The sequence below is a fragment of the Seriola dumerili genome, unplaced genomic scaffold (genome assembly GCF_002260705.1).
Source record: "Seriola dumerili isolate Sdu_G_001 unplaced genomic scaffold, Sdu_1.0 BDQW01000807.1, whole genome shotgun sequence".
NCBI lineage: Eukaryota > Metazoa > Chordata > Actinopteri > Carangiformes > Carangidae > Seriola > Seriola dumerili.
This window is the reverse complement of record NW_019175062.1, coordinates 2,861,774-2,874,636: the sequence shown is the minus strand read 5'-3', so window position 1 is coordinate 2,874,636 and position 12,863 is coordinate 2,861,774. Positions and strand designations below refer to the sequence as shown.

The window sequence follows — 12,863 nt, the reverse complement described above, 5'->3', positions numbered from 1 at the left end:
GAGGACCCTGAGCAGTCCCCTTTCTCAGGGACTCGCTGAGCTATTTTTCCAGACTTCCATGGAGGCCGCAAAGGACATCATGCCTCCCGTTGCCACAGGAAGACTCAGCTGCCCAGCTCTGCATGGGCTCTGTGGTCCAGCTACCAGCCCAAGCCTCAATCCCCCCCAGCCAGCACCCCAGTCAGTCCCCAGGCTTCTGTGCACGTTGGCTGACCCCTGTCAAACTTTCCTGGGAGGTTTCTAAAGGTCGGAGCCCTTGGAAAGAAATGCAGGTCACAGAGATGCCAGTCCCCCAAGCAGCCTCAGTCCCAGGTCTCAAACTACCAGCCCTGGGTCTCCAGCTGCCTGCCCAAGCCACAACCCCAAATCTTCAGCCTTCAGCTTCCAGTCCGAGCCTTGGCCTCAGGTGTCCAGCTTCCAGCCCGAGCCTTGGCCTTAGGTGTCCAGCTTCCAGCCCAAGCCTCGGCCTCAGGTGTCCATCTTCCAGCCCGAGCCTCAGCCTAAGGTATCCAGCACCCTGCCAGAGCCACAGCCCCAGCTACCCTACTGTCCTGATGTTGGGACTTTATTTGATGGAAGTCAAGTTCATTTCATTAAGCACTAAAGAGTTAATAATTAATTGGAATGTATAATTTAATATTACAGGTACAACACTTAAATGTGATAAATATTGATTTTTTTAAAAAGAAGACTACATTTTTTTTTATTCATTTGTGAAGTAATATAGAACAGGAATAAGTAAAAAAAAAAATGTTTATGATTAAAAACTTCATTACCCATAATGCTATGGGCAGAAGCAGGAAATGGAAGTTCATGCTACTATTAAGTTAAAGTTATGTGAAGTTAAAGGCAGTTAGCCTATCCACTGTTCACTGAAGCTGTATTTTTCTTATCAAGAGCCATGTAACTTTGATTGACTCAACGTTTGAGCTGAACGTCAGGCATCACATGGCTATATGTGAAGGAAATTAAGCTTTTGCTGACCCACCTACAAATACAGAAAATACTGAAACTGTGATTTACTCAGTGATTCCCCAAGCAGAGAAGATGAAGCCAGATAGCGAAAACACTGTTTTGCTACAAACTGCTAAGGCATGTGTGGCAGGCCCTGCGGGAAGAAAAATAGGTGTTCTTTTGTAAGAGTTGAGCAAATCCTCACATGGACCCTGAGCAAAATCGTCAATTGAAGCCATTTCACCACCTAGGGGTGCATTTTTCAGCACTTACTACTCAATAAATCAACACACAACAGGTAGGCCAAAACTACAAACCAAGACAAAATTTTCCACCACTGCACAACAGTTAACAGGCTGCTTTAAATATGGAACTCATCCCTCTGGCTAACTGTCTAACCAATACTAGCTGATTCACTCAACCCTAGTAACATTTTTTTTTTTTTTTTTAATTTCAGTTTGAAATCTAACTGACTCCACATTACATATATTCTAATTGATGGATTTAAGCTCATTGTGATTGGTGGATTACCTTTAACCAGAAAAACCTAGGGGGGCAGGCAGACAGAGCATTGTCAGCATGGCAACCTCTAAGTTGAGGGAGGGGGCGCACATCTGGGTCAAATTGCCTGATTAGAGACTTGTCTGATATCTGTGGTGTTTATCAACCACTTTACTGACATTTCTGTCAAAATCCCGCTACAGACTGCGCCAACACTAAATACAGACAATGAATTACACACCTCAACTGTCTTCACTGGAAATATGCTTCTGTCCAGCAATCGTCAGGAACCATTCGGCAGTTAATTTCAGTTTGTCATTGTAACTGACACAGAAACACACATAAATACAGAGAAGCAGACAGGTATACAGATAGGTAAACAGGTAGACAGACAGGCAGATAGATAGAGACACACACACACACCAACCACCATCACCACTCCCACCCTTCACCCCCGCCACCCCATTTTTATCACTGAAGGTAGGCAAAATAACAGAAACACCCCTGTAATATACACTACATCCTCCACAGGGATCAATTGAATCAACAACTGTCTAAAACTATTTTAATGATAAATTGCCAACCGAGTATATTAGGAATTATCAGGTGTATGCTCAGGCTCCAAAGTACTTAACTACTATTTATTGGTTGTTTTCATTGCTGTTCTCACCAGGGAACTGATATATCGGGTAACCTAAAGATATTCTTTAATTTTATAGTTTTATCATATATCATTATTATCACCATATAACATGTTTTACCCCTCCCTCCCCATTTTCAAATGTAACGCGGTAACACCTTTACTGGGAAATATTTTAAGTGTGGTGTAAGACATAAGTGTGGTGTCCCATCTCCAGTCAGTTTCTGTTACTGGTAGAGCTTATTGCTGCTCTTTCTGAACACAGTTAATGTTACTGTTTTCTTCATCACAGTGTCTAACTACCTGCTGTACATTTCAACTTATACTAGTTCTGCTCCAGCACTCAGAGCTCTCTGCTCCTTTTAGTGACTTTCACTAACTCAGCAGTTGGTTACATGCTGTTCAGATCTGCTAGGTACTTTAGCAAAGACCCCAAGGGTGCTGCCATGGGCTAGCAATCCATGGTAGCAGTGGCGAGGCCTAGCATCTTTGTCACAGCCAGCATAAGCTACGTCAGATATAAGGAAAATACCCCAAGGGTCAGCGAGAGCAGGGGTGGAAGATGACCCACAGGCAGACTACACGGCAACAGACACTGGAACGGACATGACTATGACTTGGATATGCGACTCAGTGAAGGATAGGGGCACGGACCTATTCTCTAGGACTAGAACTGGGCAGAATAGTTCTCAGGGTGACGTGAGCGTAGCTGGAGAGAATAAAAATGTTAGACTAGAGGGAAATAAGCTCCAGATTTGTCCTTGTGGCTGGCAGAAAGTAACGTCAGTTAGAGGCCTTAGAATGCATCAGGGAAGAAAGAGATGTGTTGCAAAGGAAAGGCAGTGTGGCCGCATCGATCGATACTTTTTAAGAAGTCAATCGAATAAGTCGGATGAAGTCCAGCGACAGGTAGAAAGCCACAGTTCGAAGGATATCAACAACACAGCTACAGAGGGGGAAGAGGAGACGACAAGAGGGGATGCAGCTGAGACTGAGGTGAATAGGCCAGTCAGAGAGAGAAATATGGAGCAGAAAACTAGAGTTAAATGGCCGAGGGCAAATAGCAAGAAAGAATGGGAGTCAGTCAATAGAGATTTGTCAGTAATTTTAAGCAGACTAGGAGGAAATGCAAGCGATAGACTAGAGAAGATGGGAGATATAATTTACTCCTATGGTGCAGAAAGATTTGGGGTGCAAGACAGAAAGAGGGTTGAAAGAGTACAGTTAGTTAAGTCTAGACGGCAAAGGGAAATGGAGAAATTAGTTAAGGAAAGAAGACAATTAAGAAAGCAGTGGAAAAGGGCAACAGAGGAAGAGAGGGGGGGAATTGATGTGTTGCAAGAAGATTTGAGAGGCAGGCTAGCAGTACTTAGAAGGGCTGAATATCTTAGGAAAAAGAGAAAGAAGAAAGAATATGTAAAGACAGCGTTTTACAGGGACCCTTTCAAGTTTGTTAAAGGATTGTTTAACCAGGAAAAGGGAGGACAGCTTAAGGCAACAAAGTTAGAAGTGGAAAAGTATTTAAGAATCACGTATTCAGATTTGGAGCAGAATAGAATAGTAGGCCTTCCACCTGACATGCCACCATTAGGAAAGATAGATCATGAGATGGATGTTAGACCACCCACGTGGAAGGAGGTTGAGGAGGTAGTCAGGCGTGCAAAGGCTTCTTCGGCCCCAGGGCCAAATGGAGTCCCCTACCGGGTTTATAAAAGCGCACCTGATATCCTAAAGTTTTTGTGGAGTCAATTAAGAATAGTTTGGGAGAAACAGGTTATTCCCAGAGCATGGCGTAGGGCAGGAGGTGTTTTTATTCCAAAGGAGAAGGAATCCTCAGACCTGAGTCAGTTTCGAATGATCTCTCTCCTAAATGTGGAGGGGAAAATCTTCTTTAGTATAGTCGCACGGAGATTAGCTAGTTATTTAGAAAGGAATAGCTTAATAGATACTGCAGTACAGAAGGCAGAAATACCAGGTTTTGCAGGGTGTTTAGAGCACACTAGCATGATTTGGCATCAGATTCAGGCAGCCAAGACAGAGAAAAGAGACTTGCATGTCATATTTTTGGATTTAGCAAATGCGTTTGGTTCAGTGCCACATAGCCTTATTTGGGAGGCATTTGATTATTTTAGAGTGCCTGGAGTAGTGGTTAAGTTAGTAAGGTCGTATTTCCAAGACATTAGACTATGCTTAAGTACAGCAGGCTTTACGACAGGGTGGCAGAGGCTAGAAATAGGCATTATGGCAGGGTGCACGATTTCTCCATTGGCATTCACAATGGCGATGGAGGTAATCATTAGAGCTTCTAAGTGGGTTGTAGGTGGAGAGAGGCGGCAGGATGGGATGCGCCTTACACCAATTAGGGCCTACATGGATGACATGACGTTGATAACTACAACGGTGCCATGTATGAAAAGAGTACTTGAGAGACTTAATAAAAACTTAAAGTGGGCTAGTATGAAAATTAAGCCTAGTAAGTCTAGAAGTATCTCAATAAGTAGAGGGAAGCTAAGTGATAGGAAGTTTGTAATAGATGAAGAGGAAATTCCAATAATTAGGGAAAAATCAGTAAAGAGTCTAGGTAGGTGGTACAAGGCAGACTTAAATGACGGAGAACAGGTAGTGCAGTTTCGGAAAGATGTTGCTGAGGGACTGGATAGAATAGATAAATCAGGGGCTTCTAGGAAAGTTGAAGTTGTGTGTCTGCAGTTCGGGTTATTTCCCAGACTGATGTGGCCACTGTCGTATAATGAGATTCCATTATCTGCTGCAGAAAAAATGGAAAGATTAATTTAGCTTTTACATTAGGAAGTGGCTAGGTGTTCCTAGATGTTTATAAGTACGGTGGCACTGTATGGGAAAGGCATACTTCAGCTCCCAGTAACTAGTCTATGTGAGAGGAGTTTAAATGTACTAAGGTTAGGACAGAGCTCCTAGTAATCTGGGAGTAAAGATGTGGTAGTCAGTAAGGTGGTTCCAAACCCAATCAAGGGAGAAAGTGGAATCAAGAATGGCAGTGCAGGAGGGCAGAAGCAACGCTGCAGGCATACAGAGATTGTGGGTAATGTCCAAATAGGCCGGGGAGGCTTGGGGCTTGGCCCAGGCAAACCGGTGTGGAGTAGAGCAGGTCCCAAGGAAAGAGAAAGCTAGTTGTGGAACAGGTTCGTAGACAGAGAGGAAATATTAAGGGTGCAAAGGCAGTGGCTCAGCTAAGCAGGGACAGTGGTTTGAATTGGGAAGGTGTAGATAAGAAAAAGCTTAGCTGGAAAGAGCTGTGGAGTATGGAGGAAAGTAGCATTAGATTTTTTGATAGGGGAACATATGATGTATTGCCAACTCCCAGAACCTAAAACTCTGGGTAAATGGAGAACCCGCTATGTTCATTGTGTTCAGGTACTGCAACTTTAAAGCACATTTTGTCAGGCTGTAAGGTTAGTCTGTCGCAAGGCCGGTATACCGTGGCGAGCATAACCAGGTTTTAAAAAGCTTAGCTGCAGGAATTGAAGACTTACGGAGGCAGGCAAATTTAGGAGGGTCTAAAATAAAGAGAGTTGCAATCAAGTTTGTTTCAAGAGGAGAGAAAGTTGATAAGACAGCAAGGAGGCAAGGCAGCTTAGAGGATGCTTGTGATTGGGAAATGCAGGTAGATTTAGGAGGAAAGCTTGTTGTTCCCAGGGAAATAGCCAGTACAAAGCTAAGGCCTGACATAGTCTTATGGTCTAGGAGTAGAATGAAAGTATATTTCATAGAGTTGACTGTTCCGTGGAGGCTTCAGTTGAAGAAGCATATGAAAGGAAGAAGCTCAGGTATGTAGAGTTAGGGGCAGAAGCAGAGCAGCGAGGATGGAAAGTTAGGATTTTTCCAGTGGAAGTAGGATGTAGAGGATTTGTAGCAAGGTCTGTTGTCTCTTTGGTAAGGGAGTTAGGAGGAAGTGGACAGAGTGTGAGGAAAATAGTAAAGGACATGTCAGATGAGGCAGTAAGATCCAGTCAGTGGATTTGGATGAGAAGAAGTAATGGTAGCTGGGGGCCCAGCAGGGGGAGCACTTAGGATAGACAGACTCTTAGGAGAAGCAAGGAAGAAAATCCAGGAAGAGGAAGTGTCTTTAAGTGGGGGGTGTGGCCTGTGTGAGCCTCTTTGAGACCATGCAGTTAGTCCAGGTGAGGTGGCCTGTATTGTTTGGTTGCATTGTTTGAATTGGTTTGTAGTGTGTCTTTGACTGTTTAGGTGTGTTTATTTGTTTTAGGTGAGTTGTTGGAGAGTGGGGGAGTAGGGGGAGGTAGAGCACAGCCTAATCCGGCGGGGGAGAGTTTAGCTTAAAAAGGCATCTCTCCTTGACTCTACCTCCCTCATTCAAAATGGCCACCACTTTCTCCAACTGGTTAGGGGAGTTTGTTTGCTGAATCTGCTAGTGTGTTCTGCTAGTGTGTTTTGTCCTAGTTGATGATAGTGTTGTTTGTGGTAGCATAGGCAAGATAAAGGAGAAAATAGTTGTGGTGTGAGGAGCAGTGATGGCTGGCATTAGGGGAGTGACTCTGGGACGCCAGTGATCACTGTAGCCTCCTGGAGGTGTCGTGGGACCGAAACACTGGTGAAAGGAGGTTCCCACTTGATGACCCCAAAGACATGTTAGTTATCACTGCTCATTAGTCTGTATAGCTGAATTAATAGTTGTCATAGGACTTAGGATGTTAAGCTTAGGGAGCTATTCACTGAGCCTGGGCCATTTTCTACAGCACAAGTTTTTTGTGTTTACCTTAAAAAAGCTAAGCAGTTAGCCCTAACTTCTCTCTCTCTCCTCTTTCGCTTGCTCGGTGTGGTGTTGTTGTAACTTACGTGTAGAGGACTGTAATATTTATTAAATCTCCAGCGATGTCTCTGCCATTTCTGAAAATTTTCCTCAAAAAAGTCAGACAAGCTCTTTTAAATCGCACAATTTCCAACCTTCATTGACAATTTTTATATCAAAAATGTAGAGATTTTTTTTTGTCCTGCACCACCCAGTTTTGGTGTCATTCTGATATCTTTTACAGTTTTTGAGGAAGTGATGGGAGTACCCTCCACCTCTCCCACTGACTGCAATGCAAATTCAATAACAGGTGTTACTGGGCAGAAATGGGCAAAGCTAATTCTGATTGGCTAATTAAACTAATTGATTCTTAGCCTTTTAACTCAGATATGAGAGCAACTCTCAGGTAAATCAACAGGGTGTATTTGCCTGTACTTGTGTGTATGTGTGTTGATATGTGGTTCTTTTCATGTGTGTACATGTCTTTCTATAATTGTGATGGCAATTTTGGTTAAAAACCATTGTTGTGAGATCATTTTGGCCAGTCCTGACATCTTCAAAGGGCTGTTTGAAAGTTAAGACACACAAACTCCATCACCATCATATGGATATTAACTGTATAAGTGTCTCAACCTGGTGACACAAGCATTTTGGAGGCTCTATGTTAGACAGCTCTACTGCCACACACAACAATGCACACACACACATTGACAGACACACACAAACACCATCTTACTTTTTTTATATTCACCTTCAAAGTAGAGTCTCAACCAGGTTAAAAAAAACCAGACCAAACCAACCAATAAAATAGACCTTTTATTATTTAAAAAATTTCTATGTAAATGATTATGGAAAAGTAAAAGTGAAATGCTGAAAATTTTCAAATGCTTAAATGAGTTGACTTGTACAGATATGAAAGCTTTATTCATTTACTGACTGAGAATTTTCACCCTCGGATTTGAATGAGCTTCACTTCACCATATTATTTCCTGTAAATGTCTTTCAGACCACCAGTTCAGAGTCTTGCTGCTGAATCATATGTCGTCTCCTCAAATGGCCAGAGCAAGGTAGGATCTCAGAACACGGAAATTAAAGGTGTAGCTGTGGAGCAATCAGGACTAACAAGACAACTTCAGGGCTAATGTCTGCATCATAAACATTTCTTTCCACGTACCCTCACTGTAGAGAACACCTCAGCATGGTGAAGACAGCAAAGATTGAACTGCTGAGAGCACTCATCAGTGAGTGTTTGTCTGCAGCTGCTGAAGAGATCTTCAAGGTAGCAGAAAGAACCATTATAGAGTATGAAGAGGAAATGTCCTGTTCAAAGTGGGTCGTGGACAGCCACCGCAGACTGCTGGATGTCGTCCAGTCACACAGTGAAGGTCAGTTTATCAGAAGTTTAGATAAAGACACAGAAATGTCTGGGTCTGAAGGCGACTTTATATGAGGCAGGACACTGGTCTGCAAAACCAGGGTGTATTCACAAGCAAACTTTAGAGCAGGGAAGCCAGTTTTCTTGTCTATTCTGTTACACTGCAATGCATCATTCCGTCGGACTTTCATGTACACATTATATTTATAATACAGACTATAGAAAAGAAGAAATAATGTACACAAAAAGTGTTATGGGGCAAATGTATTTAGGTGGCCCATGCTGATTGATAATTTATAGGAGAACACTGGAGTACTTACTGTTTGTGGAGCTCAATGAGACTGTGGCAGCCTAACCCAGCTTATGATGGCTTGCAGGGGTATACTAATACAATTTTAAATTCTTTTTCCATGAACACTGTAATCAGTAATTATTTAATCATTTGTTTAGGAATGATTCTGTCACGAGCTTTTTGATCCATATAAGTGGTTGATCTCGTAACCGTGATCACTATGAGTGGTTTCCACAGTATTCATGTATTTATTCATGTTTTCAAAGGGTTTAACCTTAGCCATGCCATAAAACACTGACAGATACCATACCCATATAGGGTTAGTAGTATAAAAGCTGCTAAACAATATTTTTGAACAAATTGGTATCTGATTGGTGTTCAGTATCGCCCGATACACAGAAGCTCTGTAAGAAATGGTATGGAAACGTCTCTACTGACGTGTTACCCGGCCACTCAGAATAGATTCAAATGCCATGCAGTATATTTAAATGTTGTAAAGATACTGAAGTCTAAAAGTAGTACTACAGGAAACCTTACAGTGGAAAAACCTATGACACCAGGTTGACTTGTGCAATACAAATCATGTCCAGTTCATACTGTAACTCGCATTAACTATCTGTAAAATGAATTGAATCTTCCTTTTTGCTTCAGACTATCTCCAGGTGTCAGCCACTGAGTTGCATTCTCGTCAGCAGCAGCCTCCTGCTAGTATCAGTGTGCGCTGGGAGGAACCAGACAACACCACGTCACAGCCTACAGAAGACTGTCGCACCATGAACAAGACTAATCCACATGCCTCCTCTGCCAGTGAAAATCATCAAAATGATCAGGAGATACTGATTTATATTGATGAAGATGACAATATGAAGGATTGTGACTTGAATGTGCCTTTGAAAATCCTTAAGGTGAAGAAACTATTTAAATGTCCCGTTTGCTTCAGTGGTTTTTCCTCTAAAAAAACAATGGTACGACGTGAAGAAGCATTCAGAGGACAAATCTTCTTACCAGTGCCAGTTCTGTGACTGCTACTTCTGCCACAAGTCTGAATTCATCATTCACACCAGAATACATAAAGGCTCCAAACCATATAGATGTCAAGACTGTGATAAAAGCTTTGACCAGAGGGACAATCTTTTTAGTCACGGACAGAAACCCACTAAAGAGAAACCATATCAGTGTTTTAGTGAAAAGATGGATACAGAAAGTCACATCAGATTAATGACACCTGCCAGTAAGATGGAAGAAGCACTGGACCCAAGACAGGATGAATCTGGCCTGAAGACATTTCCACTTACTATCACTGCCTATGACAAAAGTGAGTTTGATCAGGAGTCTCTGCAGTCCCTGTGTCTGTATCAAATCCAGGCCATTGCTGACATAGATAAAGACTCTTCAGCTCCACTTACTGTGGATCACATTAAAACTGAGCCAACTGGAGCTGATGGTGGTGTATTAGACACTAACACTGATGATCAGCTGCTCCTTTCAGTGAACCCAAGTGAGCAGCATGAAGGTGAGACAGAGCCCAACCATCTCAGCATGAAGAATAGACCTTCCAGAAAATCCACTGAGCTCATTGACCAGTTTGAAGCGGGAACAGCACAGAAACCCTACAAGTGTCCTTGTTGTACCAAATGTTTCTGCTTGACGAAGTCTTAAATACGACATGCAAGGATCCACACAGAGGAAAAACCATATCAGTGCCAGTTTTGTGGACGAAAGTTCTGTCAGAACTCTGATCTGGTCAATCATATGAGGATACACACAGGAGAGAGACCCTATCAGTGCCAAGAATGTAAAAAGTCCTTCGCTCAGAAAGGCAACCTGGTGGTCCACATGAGGAAACATAGGAGAGAAACCATATCAGTGCCAAGAGTGCAGCTGTAGCTTTGGTCAGAGGTCATCTTTAGACTCTCATATGCAGAGCCACAGATAGTTGAAAAACTTTGCTACTGTGTTGGGACAGCGCCTTGGCAATGGGGCTGGGTATAGAACCTCAATACATCTGGGGTACATGTCTTGCACCAGGGGTTAAACTGGCATTTGTGATGCATTTGTATTCAATGATGATTGGTGTTTTCTACAGACAGTGATTATCTGTCAGAAATTATATTTGGACTTGAAAATAAAAATGAAGCTACAGCCTTGATGGAGCTGGACTTATCCTGAACACAGCTGCATTGATTGCAATGGTTTCACTGTAGAAACTGTGAATCTGTGTGGATCAGCTCCCCTGTTTACTGTGTTCACTGTAACGACTCACCTGTTCACTGTGTTTATTGTAACAGCTCACCTGTTCACTGTATTCATTGGAACAACTCCCCTATTTACTGGAACTTGTTCTCTGTGCAGAAAAGGTTAATAAGGCTACAGTCAGAACACAAAGCCACATCAGAGGATTGAAATCATTAATGAAGTTACTGTGGCTATGACTCCACAGACTCCAGAGAAGGTTTCAAACCAATAGTGTGAGAGTTTTTACGCTGTGATACTGAAGGAGATGTAGCTGAGCTCTGATAGGGTGTGATTTAGATGGAGGTGGAGCTCAGCTCCAGTGGGCTCCAGCCCTGTGCAGCAACTGTCAAGGGCTGAAAGCTGGAATTGAATGTCTGGTTAGATTCATAATCTCATCTACTTAAATCATGTGGTTCTGATTTAAATCAAAAGTTAACAAAATAATCTCACCATTAGGTCCATTAGTAGCTGTTCTGAAGTGTTTGAATGTATCACAGTAGCTGCAGTTTGTTGAGTACAGTTGAACTGGGGATGTTTAAATGTCTCCAAGCACCTTAAGGTCTCCTCCTTCATGTTTGCTTAAAAGTTGAGATTGGAACTTCATTTACAAAACAATGATTGTCTTGTAAAGAAATTTCTCCAAAAGGAACAATAAACTTTCAGTTTCAGGAGAAGTCAACAGATGAAATGTCCTTAAAATAATACTCTGCAGATTTAGCATTGCTCTTCTGTAGCATTGTCAAACTCACAACAGACAGTTCAAAATAGAAATAAAAAATAAAATTAATGCAGAACAACCAAAGATTTTTTTATTCCATACATTCCTCTTCTTTCCAAAACCTGATAACTACATTACTCACAATGCAACTCAACCTCTGGCATTTCTGTTGGAGAATCAGGGTTATGTTAGTAGCAGCTAATGTAGACTTGACCTGTGGCCTGCAGCAGAGATAACCCCTGGCCTACAGAGAGGAGTTAAAGTGGAGCTTCTCTCCTGCCTCTGTGTGTGTGTGTGTGTGTGTGTGTGTGTGTGTGTGTGTCTGCGCCTGCCTGCCTCACTCTGTTTAAACACTCAGATTTATTTACTTATTGATAGAAGGTGCTGGAACGCCGATCTGGATCATTCTGGATTACAATGGACTACTTAAAGTCTTAGCGAAGAGGTCTGGTAAATTCACTTCTTTCTAACTCCACACCCCCAGATTTTTTTTACTTTTCAAACTTCTGGTCTTCTGCAGAGTAAACATTTAGTCAGGATTACCTGTGGTTGTACTTCCCTGTTGCAACTGGTTCAACTTCCTTTTGCAAATTGATGCGGAGGAGTGAATTTGCTCTGGAGCTTTGCTTTGTTTTGACAAACTAATACAGTTAACCATGTAGTGGACATACCTGGTCTGGCATCATTCACAGGCCATTAAAGACATTAATTGTAGAGGACATGCAGAGTTATGGACCCAAAATTGACACTTTGATACTCTTCCCACCATCAAACTATCAAATTGATAGGAAACAGAGACAAAGGATCCTTCTCTCACAAACAGACGAGCTGTTAGCTTGGTACAGAGATGCACAACCAGACAATGGGTCAAAGGGTCAGCTTCAGAGGATCAACAAGTCGACACCAGGCCTAGGATAGACCTTTGCATAAGCAAAATCTCCAGTTTGTAACAACAAGACTGTCTATTGATATTTGATTTACTTATATAGAAAAAGTAACACCAAAAGAACTGATTATCAATGACGTGTAAATCCTGGACTCTACGATGGCATGAATGGTCATGAATACACTCACAAACTAGTCTTCCCCCGTTCCCCCTGTCCCACCTAAGATAAAAATCATAAACTAGAAAAACATTCCAATCCTGAGTAGTGATGAGCAGAACACTCTTCACAGACACAGATCTGAGTAAGAATTTAAAATGAAATGTCTAACTGTTCTGTAACCCATGTGATATTTCTATGTAATGAGTCGATTCCCAGTATATCCTCTAGAATGGCTGAAATACAACATATAGGTTTCAAGAAAATATCTTTCATGTGACCATACTGTCAGTATCATTCACACATTCTCTATTTG

At 42.1% G+C, this 12,863-nt stretch overlaps 1 pseudogene; it reads left to right on the top strand.

Moving 5' to 3' along the window:
* LOC111237104 lies at nucleotides 1-11,755 on the top strand (annotated as a pseudogene).
* Nucleotides 11,756-12,863: the final 1,108 nt, after the last annotated feature.